General features: G+C 43.5%; 1 long non-coding RNA gene across 1 annotated transcript in view; it reads left to right on the forward strand.

The window, feature by feature from the left end:
* The first annotated feature begins 830 nt into the window (after positions 1–830).
* The window catches only part of LOC126281852 (uncharacterized), a 36,208-nt gene continuing 11,056 nt past the window's right edge, over positions 831–25,982 (forward strand). Inside the window, exon 1 of the long non-coding RNA XR_007551309.1 lies at positions 831–1,115. This is a non-coding gene — a long non-coding RNA (uncharacterized LOC126281852). The remainder of the gene's footprint in view (positions 1,116–25,982) is intronic.

Genomic DNA, 25,982 nt, shown 5'->3' on the forward strand with positions numbered 1-25,982 from the left:
ATGTGTGTGATGTCTTTAGGTTAGTTAGGTTTAAGTAGTTCTAAGTTCTAGGGGACTAATGACCACAGCAGTTGAGTCCCATAGTGCTCAGAGCAATTTCTGCCCACACTCATTCGCAACTGAGAGAGAAAAAGGGAGAAATGATAGTGGCCACGTCCGCCACATGCCTTAAGCTGATTTGTGGAGTATAGGATAACATTTATAGTTCATCCGTATCGAGTGAATCGTAATATGGTGCATGTGGCACAAAACCTACAGTGTGAAGGGAGGACAACGGTGCAGTGTTGGGTGCAGGCCACCGACAAGGGCGGACTCGGATGTTAAGTCGCATAACACTTATTTTGAAAATTGTATTAAACTTTTCGCAGAAGCAGTCTGGTGCGAGCCGGTCGTGTATGATTAGCAAGAGTGTAAAATGGGATCATTATCTTTCTCGAGTGTCAAATACTGCATGTTGTGTAATAGTACCTTGTGTGTAGACAGTGCTGTGCCAAGAAATACATCCCAGAATACCAAAATGCATTCCTTGGAACAAATTTTATGTGCTCATTACTGAGAGGCTATTACTGATTTTCCTGCGATTCTCATTGTTACAGCAAGACGTCATAAAGGAAATCACGATCGAGAGTGATCTTCGGCAGCGAGAGGGAGATCTTTATAAGAGTTTTTGCATGTCTATCCTTTTGACTGCAGGCCTTGGGGAAAATGAAACGCCTATAGCCGTTCTTATGATCTATTGTGTGCCTTATCGTCTATTGTCTAGCTACCAGTTTCAGCGCTTCAGTGCGCCATATTCAGGCCTTTTTTGATGCTGGAAGGGTTATTACGATCCATATACACGCTCCAACAGTGGCCAACATTATTGTTTTACGCAGAGTACCTGCAACTTATGTCGGTCCAATCTGCTACCTACAGCGAGTATGCAGAATCGCACTGTCAAAGCCGTTGCTAAAACGATAGTACGTTGTAGGTCGTATTTCCAGCAGAGGGCACCAGAGGGGACGTAAGCACTGGTAGGGGATCTCCCGCGACAGACAGCGCTTCCAACGAAGAGCTCTGCAGACCACAGACAGCACAACCAGGAACCATGAAGTGCCACATTGCCGCTGTACTCGGTAAGGATTTCATTCGCCGTAACAGCACGGGTCGTGTAACATTAATACCACTTTGGTTATCTGTACTGGCTGTTTTGTCACTTCTAATCTGTAAGTCTTTTTAAGCCCATATCTCAATGTTATACACGTCAGTTTCATTAATGTCTACAACTAAACTTACTCAAAGGTTGTAGTACGCCAAAGAATAAGCAGATCCAAAAGAATCAGACTACAGCAAAAGTATGCTGCAAAATTCAGGGCCTTTTTGTCTATCACACGTTTTACATGAAACCAATTCATTTCCATGTTATTACTTTCTCCCCTTACTACATTACTCAGTGAAAGCACTCTGGAACAGAGCGTACCACAATATAACATGAAAATTTTGTCATATGCAAAGCTTTAAATGCCCTTCTGCTTACATCAGGTGACGCAGTAATTCTCAGCTTGCCCACCAATGTCAAATGTTTTTTATCCCAGTCTTTGATCACAATATGAATTCTTTAGACGATGACCGGTTTCAGTCCGCAATGACCATCCTCAGCTCTGTAATATACAAATATATACACCTAGTGAGCAGTGTGTCTTTCAACATAAACAGCAATACTTATCACAATATACTGTCACACAACCATGTAGATGTACAGCAAATACGGTATAACGTATCTTTTTTACACCATGTCCTAAAGTGATAAGGCCATAATGCCATCGTCAGAACATATAAATATAATCAGCATAGCATCGTCACATAGATCTCAAATAAGGTGTAGAATAGGCCGCATCGTCCACACAGTCATTATTGCAACTGGCTACTGAAGTACAGTAGCTACCAGAAATCTGTTTGCCTACATAATCCCTAGACGTCGCTACTGTCGGCTTAGATGTAGTCATTTATGCAAAAAACATAATCTGATAAAAACACATTACGTAAAATACATGTAGCAGACTTCTAAAACTGATAACTATCGTATAAACTAAATTGTGATACATTAAAAGACGAATACATCTCCCTGGTTGTGTGATAGTATATTGTGATAAGTATTGCTGTATTATGTTGAAAGACCCGCTGCTCACTAGGTGTATATATTTGTATATTATGGATCTGAGGCTGGTCGGTACGGACTGAAACCGGTCATCGTCTAAAGAATTCATATTGTGATCAAAGACTGTAATAAAATACATTTGACAGTATTGGATCACTGTTTGTATACGCGACCATGTCGCAGTTGGTCGGACCCACCAATGTTATGTGCTTCATTTTGAAACGTGACGGCCGGCGATCCACCAACAGCTTTCACAGCTCGAGCCGCATTAAACTCACCAAGATTTGATTGCTGAAGGTGTGTTCCTCATTCTTCTTTTCGGATCAGCCTGGTAATCGTAGCTGAGTTCTTTCGTAGCGCCCTTCAGTAATGGCGCCAACTTTTCAGAGCGACAACTCAGGGTAACTTTGATTCTATGTTTGCACATACGAATCTCTATCTCAGAGAAGTTTTTAGAAGCATTAGAAGCTTAATGCGACCTAGCTTCGCAATAAAACGTAACAAGAAAGCTCTCCGCTTGGCGATCGCCAGGGGAGGTATTTATTTCACTCATTTGTTCCTTCGGTATTTACAAGGCGAATATTAAAAAAAGAGATTACAGCTTAAAATAAAAAACACTCAGCATTACATGGTGCTAAATTTTACACAATAAGACATTTTTAAGGAAGTAAATGGCACTGTGAGCGATTTTATGTATGCCCTCAAGTTCACCACCACTATATCAGGCGGCACAACGACTAGATGAGACCACAACCACGTTGAGGGTCGTTCTTGAGGCCTCATCTCCCTGCATCCTTCGACACCTATCCTTACACGGCTTAGAATAGTCGATATTCTTCTGGAAATGTTAAAGCCCTGTTTTGTAGTGTTTGGATAATCAGTCTGGCTTCTATTATTCACTTTCCTTCTACTCCACAAGCTTTTCCATTACTTTCCTGGATCGTGGGGAAACACTTCATATATTTGTGATGGGGTACCTTGATTTCCGGCGATTTTTTTCTTGTTTCTTCCTGACTGGTTTGATGCCACGAATTCCTCTCCTGTGTCAACCTCTTCATTTCAGAGTAGCACTTGAACTCTGCGTCCTCAATTATTTGCTGGGTGTATGCGCTGGGTGTATTCCAATCTCTGTCTTACTCTGCAGTCTCTGCCATCTACAGCTCAATCTAGCGCCTCGGAAGTTATTCCCTGATATCTTAACAGATGTCCTATCATACAGTCCCTTCGTCTTGATAGTATTTTCCACATGTTCCTTTCCTTTCAGATTCTGCTCCGAACCTCCTCATTCGTTACCTTATCAGTCCACCCAATGTTCAATAGTCGTCTGCTTCGATTCTCTTCTGTTCCGGTTTTCCCACAGTTCATGTTTGTCTACCAAACAATGCTGTGCTCCAAACGCACATCCTCGGAAATTTTTTCCTCAAGTTAAAGATTATGTTTCACACTAATAGATTTCTCTTGGCCATGAATTGCAGAGCCAGTGCTAGTCTGCTTTTGATGTCCTCCTCGCTCCGTCCGTCATTGGTTGTCTTGCTGCCTAGGTAGTAGAATTCCTTAACTTCATCTACTTCATGACCATCAATCCTGATGTTAAGTTTCTCGCTGTTTTCATTTCTCCTACTTCTCGTTACTTTCGCCTTCCTTTGATTTACTCTCAACCCATATTCTGCACTCATTAGATTGTTCATTCATTTCAGCAGACCATGTAATTCTTCTTCACTTTCACTCAGGATATCAATGTCATCAGCGAATCGTATGATCGATATCATGTCACCCTGAATTGTCATTCCACTCCTGAACCTTTCTTTTATTTCCATCATTGCTTCTTCTATGTACAGATTGAACAGAAGTGGGGAAAGACTAGATCCCTGTCTTACACCCTTTTTAATCCGAGCGCTTCGTTCTTGATCGTCCACTCTTATTATTCATACTTGGCTCTTGTACATATTGTATATACCCGTCTCCCCCTATAGCTTACCCCTATCTTCCTCAGAATTTCGAACATCTTGCAGCATTTTACATTGTTGAACGTTTTTGCCAAGGACTAATCCTATTAACGCATCTTCGTGTTTCCTTAGTCTTGCTTCCACTGTCAAGCGCACAATCAGAATTGCCTGCCTGGTGCTTTTACGTTTCCTAAAGCTAAACTGATCGTCATCTAACACATCCTCAGTTTTCTGTTCTTCTGTGTATTATTCTTGTCAGTAACTTGTATGCATGAGCTGTTAAGCACTTGTCAGTTCTTGCAGTCTTCGGAATTGTGTGGATGACATTTTTCCGAAAGTCAGATGGTATGTCGCCAGAGTTATGCATTCTACACACCAACGATAATAGTTGTTTTGTTTTAGAAATTCTGATGAAATGTTATCTCTCATATGCTCCAAAACTCTTTTAAATTATGATCCTAATACGGATCTCCTGCCTCTTCTACATCGACTCCTGTTTCTTCTTGTATCACATCAAACACATATATATTCCTCCTCACAGAGACCTTCAATGTACTTTTCGCTGCGTTTAACAGTGGAATACCCGTTGCGCTCTTAATGTTACCACCTTTGCTCTTAATTTCACCGAAGGTTGTTTTAACTTTGCTATATCCTGAGTCAGTCCTTCCGATAATCATTTTTTTTTCGATTTCTTCACATATTTCATGCAGCCATTCCGTCTTAGCATCCCTGCACTTCCCATTTATTTCATTCCTCAATGACTTGAATTTCTGTATTCCCGAGTTTCCCTGAACGTTTTTGTACTTCCTTCTTTCATCGATTAGCTGATGCATTTTTTGTGTTACCCATGGTCTCTTCGCAGTTACTTTCCGTGTAAGTTTCTCTTTCCAGCTTCCATGATTGTCCTTTTTAGAGATGTCCATTCCTCTTCAACTGAATTACCAATTGAGTTATTCCTTACTGCAATATCTATAGCCTTAGAGAACTTCAATAGTATCTCTTCATTCCTTAATATTTCCGTAACAACTTCTTTGCGTATTGATTCTTCCTGACTGATCTCTTAAACTTCAGCCTTCTCTTCTTCGCTAAGATATCCTAATCTGAGTCTACATCTGCTCCTGTATACGCATTACAATCCAGTATCTGACGTCGGAATCTTTTTGTAACCATGATGTAATCTAACTGAAATCTTCCGGTATCTCCCAACCTTTCCAAGTGTACCGCCTCCTCTTGTGACTCTTGAACATAGTATTCGCTATTACTAGCTGAAATTCGTTACAGGACTCGGTCTTTCTCCTCTCTCATTCCTTGTATCAACACCACATTCTCCCGCAACTCTTTCGTCTTCTGCTATAACAGCATTTCAGTCCCCCATGACTAGTAGATTTTCATCTCCCTCTACAGTCTGCATTAACTTTTCAGTATCCTCACATACGTCCTCCATCTTTTCATCTTCAACTTGAGACCTTGGCATGTATATCTTAACAAGCGTTGTCGGTGTTGGTTTGCTGTCGATTCTGATGAGAACAACCCTGTCACTGAAATGTTCACGCCGGCTAGAGTGGCCGAGCGGTTCTAGGCGCTACAGCGTGGAACCGCGCGACTGCTACGGTCGCAGGTTCGAATCCTGCCTCGGGCATGGATGTGTGTGATGTCTTTAGGTTAGTTCGGTTTAAGTAGTTCTAAGTTCTAGAGGACTGATTACCTCACAGTTGTTCCATAGTGCTGAGCCATTTGAACCATTTAAATGTTCACAGTAACACACTCTCTGGATAGTAACTTAGTTATTCAGATTTCTGGTGGTCCTAGTGTAGCCAATGAACATGTGCAGGTCTAAGCGTTCCAAATATCATCAGTGCTTTTCTTGGCTGAGTATCGATTTTCGATAGGTGGGTACTTCCGCCCCATACAGGCGCACGATACGCCGTTGCGCGATGTACCAGTGCCATCGCTGAAGTTCGGAAAGCGGCAACATACCCCCAGGTTTTTCAAGTGAATTTGGAAGGGACGATATTTCCAGCTTTCAATTTTTGTATTGTATCCTCTAGTGCGCTCTGTGCGTTAGAGTCCAGCCAAGCCTTATTCCAGGATACCGAGGGTTATCCCCATATTTAATGATTTGGTTATTCATGTAGATGCTTAAATCGTGTGTGCTCAATAACGGACAAAGGGGACTTTTTTCTTAGTGCGTGGGGGCAGACGCATCGCGTTTTAGTCCACCCATGTATACCTGGTCAGGCGTGAGAAGTAGGTACGTTTCCTCCTCATAAACAAATGTTATGAGTGTTACGTAAATGTTTTGATGAAATTGTCGTTCCCTTCATGCATCAGAGGATATTTTTGGCTATTACTTTTCTGTATACCACCGATCCAAGTGAGTGTTTTTATTCCAATTCCTTTGAGTACTGAACCACGTGGCCATAGGTCACTGTAGTCATGCTACAAAACGAGTAAACGTTTCAGTAGTGTTCTTCCCACTGCTGAAAATATTGCGCAAGTATTCAGTTGTCTAATTCCATTCCACTTTTTTTGTGTGGTGGATCACATCACTAGTTTAGTCGTTGAGTTTCTTTCACCGCTGAAAATGTTGGGAATTATTTGGTTACTGCTTTCCTTCAAATTACCTGCCTTATTTAAATGTCCGATTTCACTCTACTTTCTTTTTGTACCGGACCGCATGACGAGAGATCGTTTTTTTTTGTGCTATAATACGAGTAAGGTTTCTCGTAACTTTCGTGTGCCGTATACAGGATGTAACGGGTATAAGTGTAGACATTTTTGTATATGATACCTTAATATGTCCACACATCAGTGTGTAGCTTGTTTTACTCTGAGTCGAATAATCTTTCCACAAACACGTCACATAATTTACTGCCTTATGTTTTTTGCATGGTCATAACTGCACAACGCTCTCGCTTCCACGCTTCAGCACTTGATCTACTGTGCAGTGTTAATGGCTTGTTCTTGCCACATGTACTCGAAGGTACTAATCAACCTAAAAACGTTCTTCTAATATATATATATATATATATATATATATATATATATATATATATATATATATATAATTATTAATCTACAAATTAAGTAAATACTGATGTAATGTTTTTTGGTTCAGTGTTATCAGTCAGCAATAAAAATATTTCCATGTATATCAGTTACACATTGTATTTTGCTTAGTATGCTGTCCTGTGTCAAAAGTACACTAACAGTCATTACCCAAATTGCTTAATGTAATTAACAAGTGCTATTGACCATCACATGTCGGTCTTCTTTTCCATACGTGAATCGTGTATTTTGCTCTTGTGGGTAATATGATGCCCGCTTTACCAACAGTTTAGTGTTAAGCATGCTATTTATTATCCTTTTTGAATGTTTGTGTTATTGAGCTGATGTTCCATTGTTCATTGTACCACAAAACCAAAGTGCAGTTTGTGAGGTATCCAAACAACAAATGTTAATATTCAGTGTTTTACTCGCCTACTCTCCTCACGTGACTGATGCTGACTAGGGACGAGACAAACAGTGGAGGTACGTCACCGCTTAAGTTGACATGCGATCGCTTCATTACCTACTGTACTCACAGCATCAACCGGACAAGTAATCATCAATTATAACTACGGACTAGTTTTCCAGTTTACTTAAATGGAATTGTACAAAGACGCGGAGTTAGCAGATCGCAATTTCGGAAGTATTGAAGATCTTTGGAGAAATCCGTAAAACGACGTTACTTTGACTTTCAGGGCAAAAATACAGTTTGAACCTTCGTGGAGAGAACTCGCGTGACATTGTGTGACGGGAGGGGAAAGCAAGAAGTGGACTGCGTTACGATTACATGGCTCACCGATTAGTACGAGAGTGTTCATCACTGGTATTTTTAGCGTTGTGAGTAAATATGGCTTCGTACCGTTTGGACAGCTTCCGGTAAATCTATAATATTATATACGTAAACATGTATAACTTTGGGTAAATTAAGACGTGCAGTGTAATTTTTTCCACCGTGTACAAAGCCTAGCAATTTATCGATGAGAGGATAAGGAACAAAAAAGACCTAATGAACTTACGTCCGGAAATGCATGATTTCCTTGCTAGAGACCATTTATTCAGTCTTACTTTGTTACAGTGACTGTGGTCTAATACGCGCTGTACTGTTTACTTTTAAAGATATACTTTAACCTTCCGCAAATGTCTGTAGGCTACAAGACATACCTCACACAGTCCTCACGAAACGTTAAAAATAACAAATGTGGTGCCTTTTTTGGTAAAAATCATGTTACGATCGATATAAACGATACTGCTCCCTTTCATAACATATCGTATTCGAAAGTGTGGCTCACTAAACGTTAGGCGCGCTGCTGTGGCAGTGTGTAACGAAAGCGAGCGGGTCGGTAGCGACTGGGTCACAGTGTCGTGCCTAGGAGATACAACTTGATTCCTTCTATCATTTGGGTTTTAAAAAACCGACGACAAGACTTCTATTGCCTGACTGGAGCTCGAGAGAGGTAACGTTAAAGTAAACTCCAGCTCAGATTAAATATTTACATTCTGTTCTGTAAATCAATGTGTATAAATAAAATGTGAGCGTGGCGTTGATCTGCTATTCTGTTATTGCGCGCAACGGATGAATCTGAGATGTACCCTTTACCCTGTGGGTCCTGCAAGATGCAATTTCCACCCCCACACTACTACAGAAGTCAGACATTGGCTCCTAACGTTCTAAAGAGAAATGCCTGAAAAACGTTCAGCAATAAATATCAGAAATTCACAGACGTGAAGGGGTATATCTTTCGGTCTCTTCCATTACTCCTTCAGCTCACGGTGTCAGAAATATCGTCTGCCAATCAACATTGCTCTTCTAAAACGGGAGAATGACGTTTCGTTTAAGGAGACCAATCCGGAATTCTGTAGTATCGGCGTTTGGCGTTTGCTGTCTCCCTGTGAAAATCTCTGAAACTGCATGCTATGTGTAAAGAATGCGTAGGTTGGACGCTCCCACACAATGTAGCAGAATTTGCTTTTAAGCCGAACACGGGGTCGTTCCCCCTTTCACTCGGGCACACTCTGTCTGCTCTACGGACGGCCGAGGTTGACTCGTTCTGTGAAGGTACCGGCCTCCCGGTGTGTGGTCTGCCTCTCCCGAATTAAAAGCTCCTGTGACCGTCGTGTCTGGAATGTATGTGTGGACGCCAGCCTCGAGTATTTCAACCCCGGTGCGCACTTGTTATTTGCATATCGTTTACATGAATTCATACAACATTGACTTTATCTTATCGAGTTCGGGTTCGAGTGAAGCGTCTTGACGTGCGGAATATGACTGTGAGGGCGGAATATGTAAGCAATGAAGGTCAGGAGACCACGACGTCTTACAATAAAAATGTAAAAATTAAATCAAACGAACTTAGCGAGTCCAGCATTCCAAATAAACTTGTGAATTACTCTGTGTAACAAAAAGTGAAAGACCCACAAGGGGAGCAGGAATGAAATAGCATTTCATAGGCTAAGAGGGTAGGGCGTGCCATTTTAGAGGTCAAAAATACAGTTTCCTGATTTTTGTCAATGAGGGGTCTAAAAATATGCCTTTTGATGTGTAATATTCCAGTTTAGAAGGTTTTACGTTACTAATAAACATTTAGCTTGGTAAATTTGCGCTTGATTGTAATGAATATTGAAATTTAGAGAAAAAGTGCATGAACTAATATAAACTCCACCAAAATGTGCTCAAAATTGTTCTAATTAACTGAAACAATTTTCTTTATATTCTGTTTCTATCACCAAACAAAACACTTTGTAAAAAAACGTATTCATCAAATCTTGGTTTGATTCATTTGTACAACGCGTTGTTCTGACTGTTTCCTGTCCTCTAATGTAGCCTTCTCGCTTCCCATGTGTATACATTTTCCCAGAAGCCTCTATTATATGTTTTACACACCTCGCCTTAGAACTTGTTGTTTCTGCTGTTTTGAGCTCACAAGTAAGTGGATGTTCATATACTTTTTCTGAGCAGTCTATCAGTTCCAAAAGTTAAGCTGGATTGACGCCTATCATCATCTTCATTCCTCATTTCAGTTATCTTCTTGAGCCCTACTTTTCCTTCTTCTTGGTCTTCCAAGCACAAAAATGTCTGAAGCACCATTTCATTAAATGTGAACCGCGATGAATGTAGGATTCTTAGCCAAACAATATCTGCTACTGTCTTCTTTCAGGATTTGAGGACCTTCAGGTGATAAGGGATGTGGTGGGATCTTTCTATATAAGGGACTTTCGCTTTGATTGTAAACCAGAAGCGACAGTAAACGCCAACAAGCACGTCTAAAGCCTTCAAGTTTTTGCCATTACGAACATGTTTTAAAACCCATAGCTGACATATCCTACTTGTAGTTGTCAGCTTCCGAACTGGCTTGCAGATCAGTTGGAAGCGCACGTGTCTTAATAGCCTGACTTATCCGCAACCATAAGCCTGATCTGTAGACGACTTCGATAACAGTGTCACTCAACGGAACCAAAGGCTCTGGAAAGGATATTCTGACGAATTAGGGATTGCTTTCAAGTTCTGTTCTACAATCAAGCATGTTGCCAATGTTACCACTACACTTGTTCCTAGACAAAGTTTCCCAACCCAACTGTTTGATCAAGAGGCGCAAAGGTAGCTCATTAATATGAAGAGCACAAACCGACTAAATGAGTTTACGATTCAGCTTTGTCTCAACCCAATGCGTGATTCCTCCTTCCCAAACACTGTTAGAATTCGTCAAGTCATCACCAGTAGCCTACAAACTTTCATGAACGCTGAAATTTTTTAGAAAATCCACGAGTGGTTAGAATCAACTTCAGCAGGTTTCCTTTTCTTTAAGTCTTTTTCTGGAGTGAAATGTCAAAGATACCCTCCACCTTGCTCACTGCAAACAGTGTAATGTTCTTCTTTCACTGTACTTGGAAACTGAAGACTTGAGTTAGCTGCTTGTTGAATGTTGGCGTTCATTAAAGAACATACATTCAATCTTGCATATCCTGCATCGAGCATTACATTTTTCGTCATGTGATTTCATGCTTTTTCTTGGGTCCACTTTACTTTGCTGTGATCCAACCGCACGTCTCCTGTCTCCTTCACTAAGTAATCCAGGATCCAAATGTGGAGCTGTTGCAATGGTAGCTGTAGCACGCAGACCAACACCATAACACAATACTGCACAATACAACAACGTGCAATTGTGATGTATTATACTGACATGTACTTGAAGTAAAAGGTACATCAGAATCATGACATGGTGTCTGCAAAGGACCTTCAGAATCTTCCTCTTTAACATCAGTTGTCTCTTCATTTTCTTTGGAGAAAAGAATTTCATTTCGTTGTACTGTTACCCCTTCCTTAATTTTCTGCTTGAATTCAGAAATTCTTCTTAATTCATCTTCTTGCCTCTTCCGATTTTTAATTTGTCTTCTGTGCTAAGGTACCTCTGGTATTCCAATTTTATGCTGTCCAATAGGTGCTACCTTCTCTCTTTGACCTTTAATAAACACTAGTACTTTAAAAGCTCAACAGGGGATGTGCACTTCACATTTACTGTCAACACCACCTGGACATGGACACTCAAATTCTGAATACAGCATAATCTCACACTTGCAGTTGAGGATATGAAAGAAGCTTGTCTAACGTTACTATGAGAACTTCTTTCATTTCCAGTTTTCCTCTGGAAAGGGGTATTTTTTGGCCTTTTCCAAGTTTTCTACTGTCTTCTTCAGCACTGTGGCTTTAATTCACACAAAAAACGTTTGCTAGGCCCCATTTTTCAAGTACTTTTTGAGAAATATCCTTCGTAAGGGTGGCTGGTGGATAATTTCTGATATTCTCCCCATACTGCCCGCCTAGCAGGCGCCTTTATCTTAGAACCTCACGCATAGTTCGGAAGGCAACATTTCTCGACCAGTTCCAATGAAGTTACTGAATTGAGTCGCAGTTACGAGTTTCGTCTTCGTTTTACGACCTATGCTTCTGAAATTTCAGATTTTGCAAGTTGAAGAAACTACTTGTGCCTGGAAAACGACAGACAAGAAAATATCACTATCTGCATGACATTAACAGAAAGACACTATACTACGAACGAGTGTCACTAGTTTAAAAACAATTACGTGTCATGAAAAGAGGTTGTACGTTTTAAAGATATTCTTATCCATAGAGCAGAAGTACAGACAGAATTAATGATAAGAGGGCATCTGTTGAAACTATGCTGAGAATTTTATACGAAACGTCGAGATATCGCAAATTGGAGTAGCTATTTACCTTTTTTGTCGTAAATATAGTTGAGAATTGCTAACCAAACCACCACTTTATGATGTCTCATTTAAAAAAAAAAAGAAATCAAAATATCCGACACGCCCTACTGAGTGGGTAAGTGATTATCTTCCAGTGATTACAAAATCGATAGGTTTGCCGTAGAACTTGGCAATACCCAAATAACGTCGCACACCCTCTGGCCTCGGTGTGTACACTGATACAGTTAGAGAGGGTGTAAGAGGTCCATGATTAAGGAATTTGTTGCTAGCGCACTCGAGCAGATGTAATTTCGATGGATTGCTCATGTGCTGTCTGCAATATGTAAGCTACAAGAGAATCTCAGCCCAGAGAGCAGTGTTGGCTGCAGTACGAACTGTGTGGCAGTAGAAGTAAGTACTTGTTAGCAGTCTGGTGTATCGAGTTGGCTGGGCCGGTCGTGGGGAGCGATGGCAGTGCCTGAGCGATGTAGTACACTCCTGGAAATGAAAAAAAGAACACATTGACACCGGTGTGTCAGACCCACCATACTTGTTCCGGACACTGCGAGAGGGCTGTACAAGCAATGATCACACGCACGGCACTGCGGACACACCAGGAACCGCGGTGTTGGCCGTCGAATGGCGCTAGCTGCGCAGCATTTGTGCACCGCCGCCCTCAGTGTCAGCCAGTTTGCCGTGGGATACGGAGCTCCATCGCAGTCTTTAACACTGGTAGCATGCCGCGACAGCGTGGACGTGAACCGTATGTGCAGTTGACGGACTTTGAGCGAGGGCGTATAGTGGACATGAGGGAGGCCGTGTGGACATACCGCCGAATTGCTCAACACGTGGGGCGTGAGGTCTTCACAGTACATCGATGTTATCGCCAGTGGTCGGCGGAAGGTGCACGTGCCCGTCGACCTGGGAACGGACCGCAGCGACGCACGGATGCACGCCAAGACCGTAGGATCCTATTCAGTGCCGTAGGGGACCGCACCGCCACTTCCCAGCAAAGTAGGGACACTGTTGCTCATGGGGTATCGGCGAGAACCATTGCAACCGCCTCCATGAAGCTGGGCTACGGTCCCGCACACAGTTAGGCCGTTTTCCGCTGACGCCCCAACATCGTGCAGCCCGCCTCCAGTGGTGTCGCGACAGGCGTGAATGGAGGGACGAATGGAGACGTGACGTCTTCAGCGATGAGAGTCGCTTCTGCCTTGGTGCCAATGATGGTCGTATGCGTGTTTGGCGCCACAATCAGGACTGCATACGACCGAGGCACACAGGGCCAACACCCAGCATCATGGTGTGGGGAGCGATCTCCTACACTGGCCGTACACCTCTGGTAATCGTCGAGGGGACACTGAATAGTGCACGGTACATCCAAACCGTCATCGAACCCATCGTTCTACCATTCCTAGACCGGCAAGGGAACTTGCTGTTCCAACAGGACAATGCACGTCCGCATGTATCCCGTGCCACCCAACGTGCTCTACAAGGTGTAAGTCAACTACCCTGGCCAGCAAGATCTCCGGATCTGTCCCCCATTGAGCATGTTTGGGACTGGATGAGGCGTCGTCTCCCGCGGTCTGCACGTCCAGCACGAACGCTGGTCCAACTGAGGCGCCAGGTGCAAATGGCATGGCAAGCCGTTCCACAGGACTACATCCAGCATCTCTACGATCGTCTCCATGGGAGAATAGCAGCCTGCATTGCTACGAAAGGTGGATATACACTGTACTAGTGCCGACATTGTGCATGCTCTGTTGCCTGTGTCTATGTGCCTGTGGTTCTGTCAGTGTGATCATGTGATGTATCTGACCCCAGGAATGTGTCAATAAAGTTTCCCCTTCCTGGGACAATGAATTCACGGTGTTCTTATTTCAATTTCCAGGAGTGTATAAGTCAAAAACAGCCTCGCGCTTATGTACTATTGTTATATCAATTCCCATGTAAATGTTTTTTTTTAAATAAACTCTTAATAATAATCTTTCTAATAAAAAGTAACTTCCGACAATCATTCATCTCAATTTAAAGGATTTACTAATTTCTCCAATCCATGGTCATCCCGATTACTGTAAAGAAAAATCACTTTTTTTCTTTTTATACGTAACAAATCTATCGGCCAGCATTGCATTAGGCTGTGCCAGAAAAATTTCCTATAGGAGCAGATACATACGCGTTATCCGGCGACTTCACAGACGTAAGAGTTTTTAATTTATTCAGAATGATCTTTCAGGCTCATGACGCAGCACTGCTGACGTCAAAATTTATCACTTTAGATTCACGGTCAGTTAATTATTGAAAGGTTATAAATGAGTCACATTTTCTATTGGGAGGTTATTCACGTTATTATTGCGAAGTTAAGGGATATTAAACTGTTGGGTAGTTACACTGAATGTTAATTATATACTTATATGTTGTTTACTGTTGGGAGGTTATTATATTTTTTCTGTTGGGAGGTTACACTAAATGTGAATGCTATACATAATTATATTTTTTTACTGTTGGGAGGTTACAAGGGTGTCATGAGGCCATAGTATCCCCTCCGAGCTGGTCTGTCATACATGTTCTATCGGGGTCGGACCTGAACGTGTTGTTCGTCACGGAAGTACCTCGACATCACGTAGACAACTTGTAGAGACACTCGCCATATCTGGACACCACTGTCCTCCCTTTAAAGGGCACCAGGAAACTGTTGCAGGAGAAGTAACACGGGAGGGCGGAGGTTATCCGCCACATGCTGTTGCGCCACTAGAGTCCCCCCAATTACTACCGGACACACGTGATGGCTCTGCATACCGGAATAGCAGCGCTGCGCCTCTCCAAAACACTGGAGGAGCTCTTCCCAGAACACTGACATACTCGCCGATGTTTGGTTTGTGGGGCGCTCAATTGCGCGGTCTTCACCACCCGTACAAAGTCCCAATTTATACATAGTCCAGTGTAGCCACCATCACGAATGATGATGATGATGAAATGATGAGGACAACACAAACACCGAGTCCCCGAGCAGAACAAATCCCCAACCCGGCCAGGAATCGAACCCGGGACCCTGTGAGCCACAGGCAGCAACGCTAGCTGCGGACGATGCGTCTATGCACTGTACTGCAGAATTGCAGTTGTTAGCTGATACCGCCCATGCTTTCCAGCCACGGCTTCGCTCCAAACGCAGCCGTTTGTGTTGGGGTGGTAATGGTAATCTAAGCAAGGAACTACGATAATATTGGAAGCTGAAGAAATTAATTAAAATTTGTGTCGTGATCCGTGTCTTCTTCTTTACTAAGCAGAAATGCTGGCCACTACACCACTGCACCACTACGGTCGACATTCCTACAAGAACTACCGAAATCGAATGCCCTCCCCAATACCATTTCATATCACCAATTTCCCCCTTACATTGCCACTATTAAATCTCTCAGGGAAAATTTAATTATAAGATCTATACGATCACATGTAGTACAGGACTATCGCACTACGTCCAATGCTGGGATTCTATTCCAATGCCGGAGAGCCCTGGTAATTTGTTAAGGAGGTCCGCAGTAGACCATAGTGCTGCGGTGGTATAATGGTCAGCATATTCGCATTAGTAAGCAAGATGACCTGTGGTCAAGTCCTGGTCATAGCACAAATTTTAATTCATTTCTTCAGCTTCCAACATTATCGTAAAGTCGAGACTTAAATGTCTCAGGGAAAATGTAATTATTAGCATGGAACGTTAATTCCTTAGTGTGGCTGCTGCAAGTCTTCGTGTCATGGCATGTGATGACTCAGTGTGTTGCAGGGAGACCGTTACTTGTCGGATGGCAGGTGTAGATGTATAGCTGTTTACGAGGTGCTTGGTGCAAAAGATGGCGATCCTCCCTCATGGGGGTCAAAACTGGTAGACACGAACCTAGACGAAGACTATGGCTGCCCTCAAGTTCCCATGCAGTCAAAGTTAATGCTAGCCACACATTCTAATGCCCCAAAACTTTATGTCGCTCAACTCGACCAGCCGAACAAATTGTAGCCGTCACTGCCATGCGGCGGAGGAATGTAGGACATAGATGGAAACTGTCGGGATGCACCGTATTAAAACTCGGCTGTGATCTTCAAGTGTTTTATTGTACTGCGACTTGCTGGCCGTGTACAGCCGCAGAATTTTGACGATGTTATGATGGTCAGGATGCGCTGGCAGCCGACTCAGCGGCCTCCATCCCTGTTGCCTCAGCGCCGCTCATGGGGAGGCTCAGGGAGGCGCAGTGCGTGCTTCTTTGTCGTCGTGTTTAAGATTGCAGCGACAACAAGCGTCTGCAATTCGACAGCCAAATCTGTGGCTCTCGCCACTGGATGCCTCCATCGTGTGTTGGGAGCTGTCGAGTGGCCCATCTGCTGGCTGGCTATGGACCCCATGTTGAGCTCAGAGGATCGAACCAGCGATCCATCATGGACTGTAACGCTGGTGTCCCATCTGCTGCTGAATGTAGCTGGTGGTGTGACACGCCATGCCATCCAGGAGAGCTGACGCACTTGAATTCCCTTCGTTAGAAAACCAGCACCTATTTATACGCAGCTGTGTCCCTCTGTTTTGCTAATGCGCCACTCTGAATCACGTACTTATAACACCTAGGCTGCGCCAGTGGGCCCCTTCTCTCTGTAACTTGCGCCATGCAAACCCCTGAATTTCCTCTTTTCAGCGGTTCGACGGACCTGTAGCCTCCATTCTACTTCACAACCGCTGGTAAGCGTAAGTTAACAGGCCTGCGCCTGGCTGTATCTGGTGCACTCAGAAATATTGCACCGAATCTAACTTGCCTATCTTAAGCAGTGGTGCCGATGAGACCCCTTTCGAAGGCTGCCAGATATTGGCAGCACTGTCCCACACGAGTGAGCGGCGTCTCCTTCAGACTGGTTATTTAACATCCGACACTCTTCACGCCCCTTGATCATACTACCAGTCCTGGTAACAACACAAAACACGAACAGCGCTAATTCAGCCCGGTAGCCATTCTACCTGTCACAGAAAATTGCAATTCAAATGATTTGAAGTACCTGCCTTTGGTGTGTACATGTATAAAGTTACTTGATAACCACCATGTCTTCCAGATATGTTATTTTGTTTGTTAGGCAGTGTATTTAAGTAGCATAACTATAATGTAGATGAGGCCTTATTTCTAATTGCAGAACTACCGCCACTGCTAATATTTTGTTACAATTCTAGTGAAGAAGCCAACAGGATGCGATGTAAACTAATGGCGAGAGGCATCATATCGAAAAGTTTCCCATATCACAGTTGTACACATCGTGAGCATTTTTATAGGTGTGGGAAGTGTGTTCTGAAATTCTGGAAGACTTTGTTTGCTGCACCCAGTAACTTTATTTGTTTATGTATTCATGCATCTGTTTTGCCTGGCAAAATTAAAGCCTTGAGGCCCTCAGCCAGATTTCCTCAGTGTATAAACATTACAATCTGCATACAACAACAATAATAATAATGACAGCTTGTAATAACGAATGCACAGAATTTCAGAAATCTCACTCTTATTAACATTTAATTAAACAACTTCCTTCTTAGATTCTTGTCGAACGTGAATAATGATACTACAAGGAATGTGTGGCAACAGCACAGAAGGAATCAATATGGAGAAAAGGTTGACCAGTCAGAGGAAGAGCGAGAAATGACAGGGTAATATTGGCAGATGAGATGGAGAGATAAAAAACAGAAACAGAAATGGATGAGAAAGGCACAGATAGTTTGCAACGTTTCAGGGACACTGGTTCCACCTATGCCGATTGTAACAAGAAATCCTCTAGAATACTGAGTGCTTTTCGGCAAGAGGTAGGTCACAGCGTGATTTGTTCCAAAGATTTATAGCTGCATCGGATAACGTAACGAAAAAGGCTTAGTATTGTGCAAGGTGCAGCCCAGATGCTGGACGTATCCAGCAGCTGTGGAATGATGGCAAGTATCTGACATGTGAGGAACGGTGTTACGGGCCCAGTGACTAAGAAACTGACGATTGTACTGAGCTTGTGAACATCACATCCTACTCAACTGAGTACAGGAAGGACTGGTGTGATCAAACAACCAAATGTTGCAGGTATAACTTACGGAAGTATTCACAGCCAGCTAGCGTCGTCTGCGGTTTTTAATACATCATTTGTACCGTGCAAAACTACATCACAATTGTAAAGATTTGGCAGGACCAAAGAATGTTCTAGCTTTTGTCTAGTTTGAGGTGGGTGAATAATTCTAAATTTTTGCGTTTCCTGTAGAAAGGAAAGATCTTTCCTGCACGATGCAACAGCTTTCTTTTCTTCGCAATTTAGATACTCTTCTAAGATTATCGCAAGGTCTTTTACTGTTTTGTGATATGTATATTTGGATACAATTAAGAAGTATCTCCCCAAAATGTCAGTTGATCAACTTTCGATTTGGTATGAGGATTGTTCTGCCATGTGAAAGTACACTCGCTGGCCCTTGGTGGGTCCTTTGGTTTGCTCCGGAAGGAGGTGGAGTGGAGCTTGTAGCGTGTAAGATTTGCTTAACTTTGTGGAATCCATTTCCACACGAAAGTTCTGAGTATTTAAAACTGTCTCTGAGTAATAAAATACAGTATCACTTGATACTGACAAATTTACAAGACTCTTCACTTGAAGGCTAAAGGACATAATGTTCCGCATAGGACATTTAACACACTGGTGGCCTATCTAAGACGTTGCTGTCGCCTTGATCACTGACCCCAAATTGGGCCGAGTTGCAGTAGACGAGCCGTTGCGGTGGCGTGGAGAATGCGTAGCAGGTGCCTTGCCTTGGCACACCGCTCTTCGGACGACGCATCAAGGATGATCAGTGACGTCTTAGTTGTAGGTTTAAAACATGGGTTTTATGCCCATTGTAATACTGTTCGTTCATACCTACGACAGCCACAGGAGGGTTCTTTGGATTGGCAGTCAGGTACAACTGGATATCATCAGCGAACAAGTGGTAGTCACAAGAGTGATGCACAGCTGAAATGTCATTGACATAAAGCGAGAAAAGCGCGATGGACTCACAAGTGAAAACCTGGAGGACAGCTGTGAGCACACGGCTCCATTATGACTTCTCCTGTCCACAGGTGACACGTTGATATTTGGTTTTGAAGTCGCTATCAGACGACAATACTGCAATATATGAGAAATTCGTCTGTTCCAATTTAATAAGCAGAAATGAAAAATATCTTTGCAGATAAAGTAGATAGGTCTGCAAAAAACAGAAAAAAAGTGTTTGGTTCATAACACACATTTACTGCATGATGGTTTTAAAACGATACGTATACGTGAAGGCACAAAGTACCACAACAGTACAGTCTTACATCTGTCACTAGAAAAAGTGGTAAAGTGAAACCTTCCTTTTCACCCTTAACGCCAACTTCAGTTAAAGCTCTCATAAAATATTAAGACTTGCTTGATCATTGTACTGTAATTCTTAAGAGCAATCGAATTTAGTTCTCAAAACACATTGAAAAAGACTAGTAGTTTTCAAAACTCTATACTAAACTTCATATGGCACATAAATAAATATTTGGAGTTTTGTGTTCTTTCATTTGTCTAAAAGTTTGTCCCATGAAAGGTTTACGAAATACTACTGGTGCAATTACGTGGGACAACCACTGTAAACCATTTCTCTCCTGTCGCTTTCATTTCTCCTGACAATCCATCGTGTTAACAGGCCAGTCCCCTGCCCCTTCCTTCCTCCACAGCCCACAGATGTGTACTTAAGAGCCTTTCCCGTCCACCTGTCCTATAACACCAGCGTCTCATTTATACTTAAGCGCCATAGAAAGTGGTACTAGCATGCGTAAATAACAGGCAGTATGCGGCGTTGCGGTCGGCAGCGTTTATATAAGACAAGTGTCTGGCGCAGTTGTTAGATCGGTTACTGCTGCTACAATGGCAGGTTATCAAATAGATTTAAGTGAGTTTGAACGCAGTGTTACAGTCAGCGCACGAGCGATGGGACACAGTGTCTTCGAGGTAGCGATGAAATGGGGATGTTCCCGTTCGAAACTTTCACGAGTGAACAGTGATTAAGTCTCTTCAGTAAATTGATTCCTTAGGATGGATAGGATGTGTGACTGCTGTGTACGGACGCAGGAGGAGCTGGCCACTCTTCGCGAACAGCTGAGCGTGTTGATGGCCGCGGTCAGCCGCTTCAGGCTGCTGCCTCCTAGTGTAGCGGCAGTGGGGAGTCTGGTGCGTTGCAAGGTACACCCCAGGTGTTACATGCTTCACCCACTGTCCCTGCTGTCGAGACATCTTCGCGGGTACCGGGCGCGGTTGGGCCACCCTCTCCCCAAGGGGAGTGGCGGGTTCAGCGGCGTTCGCGGCGCACGAGGCGGAGAGTCAATGTGGAGGCTGGCCGTGTGGCGTCGCCCGCTCTGCCTGTGAGTGGACATGTGGCTGCTCCTTCAGCAAGGTTCGAGCAGGCACACAGGGGGAGGGGTTTATTAGTTATTGGGCGCTCCAACGTTAGGCGGGTGATGGATCCCCTTAGGGAAATAGCGGAAAGGTCGGGGAAGAAGGCCAGTGTTCACTCTGTCTGCTTGCCGGGGGGGTCTCATCCGAGATGTGGAGGAGGCCCTACCGGTGGCGATAGAGAGCACTGGGTGCACCCGACTGCAAATTGTTGCTCATGTCGGCACCAACGACTCCTGCCGTCTGGGTTCAGAGGTCATCCTCACTTCGTACAGGCGGTTGGCGGAGTTGGTGAAGGCGGAAAGCCTCGCTCGCGGGGTGGTATCAGAGCTAACTATTTGTAGTATCGTTCCCAGAACCGATCGCGGTCCTCTGGTTTGGAGCCGAATGGAAGTCTTAAACCAGAGGCTCAGACGATTCTGCGGAGAGCTGGGGTGCAAATTTCTCGACCTCCGCTATCGGGTGGAGAAATGTAGGGTCCCCCTGAATAGGTCAGGCGTGCACTACACGCCGGAAGCGGCTACGAGGGTAGCGAAGTACGTGTGGAGTGCACATGGGGTTTTTTTAGGTTAGAGAATTCCCTCCCTAGGCCCGACAAGACGCCTCCTGAGACGCAGCAAGACGGAATAGGCAAAATGCAACAGGGAATAACAATATTAATGTGCTAATAGTAAACTGCAGGAGCGTCTACAGAAAGGTCCCAGAACTGCTCTCATTAATAAACGGTCACAACGCCCATATAGTACTAGGGACAGAAAGTTGGCTGAAACCACATGTAAACAGTAATGAAATCCTAAACTCAGATTGGAATGTATACCGCAGAGACAGGCTGGACAGTGAAGGGGGAGGCGTGTTTATAGCGATAAGAATTGCAATAGTATCGAAGGAAATTGACGGAGATTCGAATTGTGAAACGATTTGGGTGACGGTCACGGTTAAAGCAGGCTCAGACATGGTAATTGGATGTCTCTATAGGCCCCCGGGCTCAGCAGCTGTTGTGGCTCAGCACCTGAAGAATAATTTGGAAAATATTTCGAGTAGATTTCCCCACCATGTTATAGTTCTGAGTGGAGATTTTAATTTGCCGGATATAGACTGGGAGACTGAAACGTTTATAACGGGTGGCAGGGACAAAGAATCCAGTGAAATATTTTTAAGTGCTTTATCTGAAAACTACCTTGAGCAGTTAAACAGAGAACCGACTCGTGGCGATAACATATTAGACCTTCTGGTGAAAAACAGACCCGAACTATTGAATCAGTTAATGCAAAACAGGGAATCAGCGATCATAAAGCGGTTACTGCATCGATGATTTCAGCCGTAAATAGAAATATTTAAAAAGGTAGGAAGATTTTTCTGTTTAGCAAAAGTGACAAAAAGCAGATTACAGAGTACCTGACGGCTCAACACAAAAGTTTTGTCTCAAGTACAGTTAGTGTTGAGGATCAGTGGACAAAGTTCAAAACCATCGTACAATATGCGTTAGATGAGTATGTGCCAAGCAAGATCGTAAGAGATGGGAAAGAGCCACCGTGGTACAACAACCGAGTTAGAAAACTGCTGCGGAAGCAAAGGGAACTTCACAGCAAACATAAACATAGCCATAGCCAAAGCCTTGCAGACAAACAAAAATTACGCGAAGCGAAATGTAGTGTGAGGAGGGCTATGCGAGAGGCTTTCAATGAATTCGAAAGCAAAGTTCTATGTACTGACTAGGCAGAAAATCCTAAGAAATTTTGGTCCTATGTCAAAGCGGTAGGTGGATCAAAACAAAATGTCCAGACACTCTGTGACAAAAATGGTACTGAAACAGAGGAGGACAGACTAAAGGCCGAAATACTAAATGTCTTCTTCCAAAGCTGTTCCACAGAGGAAGACTGCACTGTGCTTCCTTCTCTAGATTGTCGCACAGTTGACAAAATGGTAGATATCGAAATCGACGACAGAGGGATAGAGAATCAATTAAAATCGCTCAAAAGAGGAAAGGCTGCTGGTCCTGATGGAATACCAGTTCGATTTTACACAGAGTACGCGAAGGAACTTGCCCCCCTTCTTGCAGCGGTGTACCAGAGGTCTCTAGAAGAGCGAAGCGTTCCAAAGGATTGGAAAAGGGCACAGGTCATCCCCGTTATCAAGAAGGGACGTCGAACAGATGTGCAGAACTATAGACCTATATCTCTAACGTCGATCAGTTGTAGAATTTTGGAACACGTATTATGTTCGAGTATAATGTCTTTTCTGGAGACTAGAAATCTACTCTGTAGGAATCAGCATGGGTTTCGAAAAAAACGGTCGTGTGAAACCCAGCTCGCGCTATTCGTCCACGAGACTCAGAGGGCCTTAGACACGGGTTCAGTGGTAGATGCGGTGTTTCTTGACTTCCGCAAGGCGTTTGACACAGTTCCCCACAGTCGTTTAATGAACAAAGTAAGAGCATACGGACTATCAGATCAATTGTGTGATTGAATTGAGGAGTTCCTAGATAACAGAACGCAGCATGTCATTCTCAATGGAGAGAAGTCTTCCGAAGTAAGAGTGATTTCAGGTGTCATAGGACCGTTGCTATTCACAATATACATAAATGACCTGGTGGATGACATCGGAAGTTCACTGAGGCTTTTTGCAGATGATGCTGTGGTGTATCGAGAGGTTGCAACAATGGAAAATTGTACTGAAATGCAGGAGGATCTGCAGCGAATTGACGCATGGTGCACGGAATGGCAATTGAATCTCAATGTAGACAAGTGTAATGTGATGCGAATACATAGAAAGATAGGTCCCTTATCATTTAGCTACAATATAGCAGGTCAGCAACTGGAAGCAGTTAATTCCATAAATTATCTGGGAGTATGCATTAGGAGTGATTTAAAATGGAATGATCATATAAAGTTGATCGTCAGTAAAGCAGATGCCACACTGAGATTCATTGGAAGAATCCTAAGGAAATGCAATCCGACAACAAAGGAAGTAGGTTACAATACGCTTGTTCGCCCACTGCTTGAATACTGCTCAGAAGTGTGGGATCCGCACCAGATCGGGTTGATAGAAGAGATAGAGAAGATCCAACGGGGAGCAGCGCCCTTCGTTACAGGATCATTTAGTAATCGCGAAAGCGTTACGGAGATGATAGATAAACTCCAGTGGAAGACTCTGCAGGAGAGACGCTCAGCAGCTCGGTACGGGCTTTTGTTAAAGTTTCGAGAACATACCTTCACTGAAGAGTCAAGCAGTATATTGCTCCCTCCTACGTATATCTCGCGAAGAGACCATGAGGATAAAATCAGAGAGATTAGAGCCCACACAGAAACATACCGACAATCCTTCTTTCGACGTGCAATACGAGACTGGAATAGAAGGGAGAACCGATAGAGGTACTCAGGGTACCCTCCGCCACACACCGTCAGGTGGCTTGCGGAGTATGGATGTAGATGTAGATGTAGAATATCAGAAATCCTGCAAAGCATCAAATCTCCGACGTCGCTGCGGCCGGAAAGAGATCCTGCATGAACGGGACCAACGACGGCTGAAGAAAATCGTTCAACATGACAGAAAGGCAACTATTCCACAAATTGCTGCAAATTTCAATGCTGGGCCATTAACAAGTGCAGCGTGCGAACCATTCTACGAAATGTCATCTATATGGGCTTTCGTAGCTGAAGGCTCGCTCATGTGGACTGTTGATGACTGGAAACATGTTGCCTGGTCGGAGGAGTATCGTTTCAAATTGTATCGAGCGAATGGATGTGTACGGATATGGAGATAACCTCATGAATCCATGACCCTGCATGTCAACAGGGAACCATTCAGGCTGGTGGAGGCTCTGTAATGGTGTGGGACGTGTGCAGTTGGAGTGATATGGGACCTCTGATACGTCCCGATACGACAGGTGACACGTACGTAAGCATCCTGTCTGATCAGCTGCGTCCATTTATGTCCATTGTGCATTCCGATGAACGTGGGCATTTCTAGCATGACAATGCGACACCCCACACGTCCAGAACTGCTGCAGAGAGGCTTCAGTAAAACTGTTTTGAGTTTAAACACTTCCGCTGGCCACCAGGCTCCCAAGACATTAACATTATTTGGAATATCTACGATGCCTGGCGACGTGCTCCACCCCCTCCTACTCTTACGGATTTATGGATAACCCTGGAGGATTCATGTGAAACGTCCCCTTAGAAAAATTGTACACGACTGGTCTATGTGAAACGTCCTCTTTGAACAATTATACACGAATGTGCTTAAACTGACACACAATATCTTTAGCGCAACGCAATCTGACTTCCAAAAATCCCTATGAAAGAATGGCCCTGACTAACATTAATCTATATGTTTCACAAATCACTTACCTCACAAAAATCTTCGTTACTCGAACTACTGCAATACAGCGAGCGCCACCACTGCCAGCTAACTAAAAGATTCAAACTACGGAAGTCACGAACTACTGATAGGCATAGTTAGCAAATGAAAGATTTTAATAGAGAACAAACAATGTATTTACCTCACTAGTCATAATATATATAGCAGTTCATGACACCAATTCTTACAAATTTCAAAACTCCGCCATCTCTCTCCCCACGTCCACCACTGCTGGTGGCTCACCTCCAACTGCGCAACGCTACGCGCTGTTAGCATCCAGCTGCCGCTGCCCAACACTACAATGGCAGACAACAATGCAAACTAAACACAGACTGCGCACAGCACAGCCAGTGATTTTTATACAGAGCGCTACGTGGCGGCGGCGTTACCAATAAAAAAACCTAAACAGCTTACTTACATAGCCCCCATGCTCCCCACAAAAAAAATTACAAATTGTTTTGGGCAGTGGCCAGTACAGATTTGAAAAATTTTTTCATAATTACAATGACAAAGAAATGAAATGCACACACAACATACAATGTTGGTCAAAAGCTAAAATTTTCTCACAGCCCATAAAGACAGTCCTAATCATTCATCAAAGTAAAAGTGCAGTGTTTTTCTCAAAGTCTGAGTAGTAAAAGAAAATGCACACAGAAGTAGTGGATTTCCATGCAGTCTTGAAGAAGTAGTGTTGTCCCTCCAATGGTAAGACAGTGCTGACTCTTGACATGCAGACAGGTAATGGGCCACAACAGAGCAAACCCACAGCAGAGTCAGTCGAAGTTTTGAAGAATATTGGTACGTAGGTCATCTCAGAGCAGACCCACTGCAGTCCTGGTAGAGATTACGGT

Source organism: Schistocerca gregaria, chromosome 7, assembly GCF_023897955.1.
Source record: "Schistocerca gregaria isolate iqSchGreg1 chromosome 7, iqSchGreg1.2, whole genome shotgun sequence".
In the NCBI taxonomy this organism is placed as follows: Eukaryota; Metazoa; Arthropoda; class Insecta; order Orthoptera; family Acrididae; genus Schistocerca; species Schistocerca gregaria.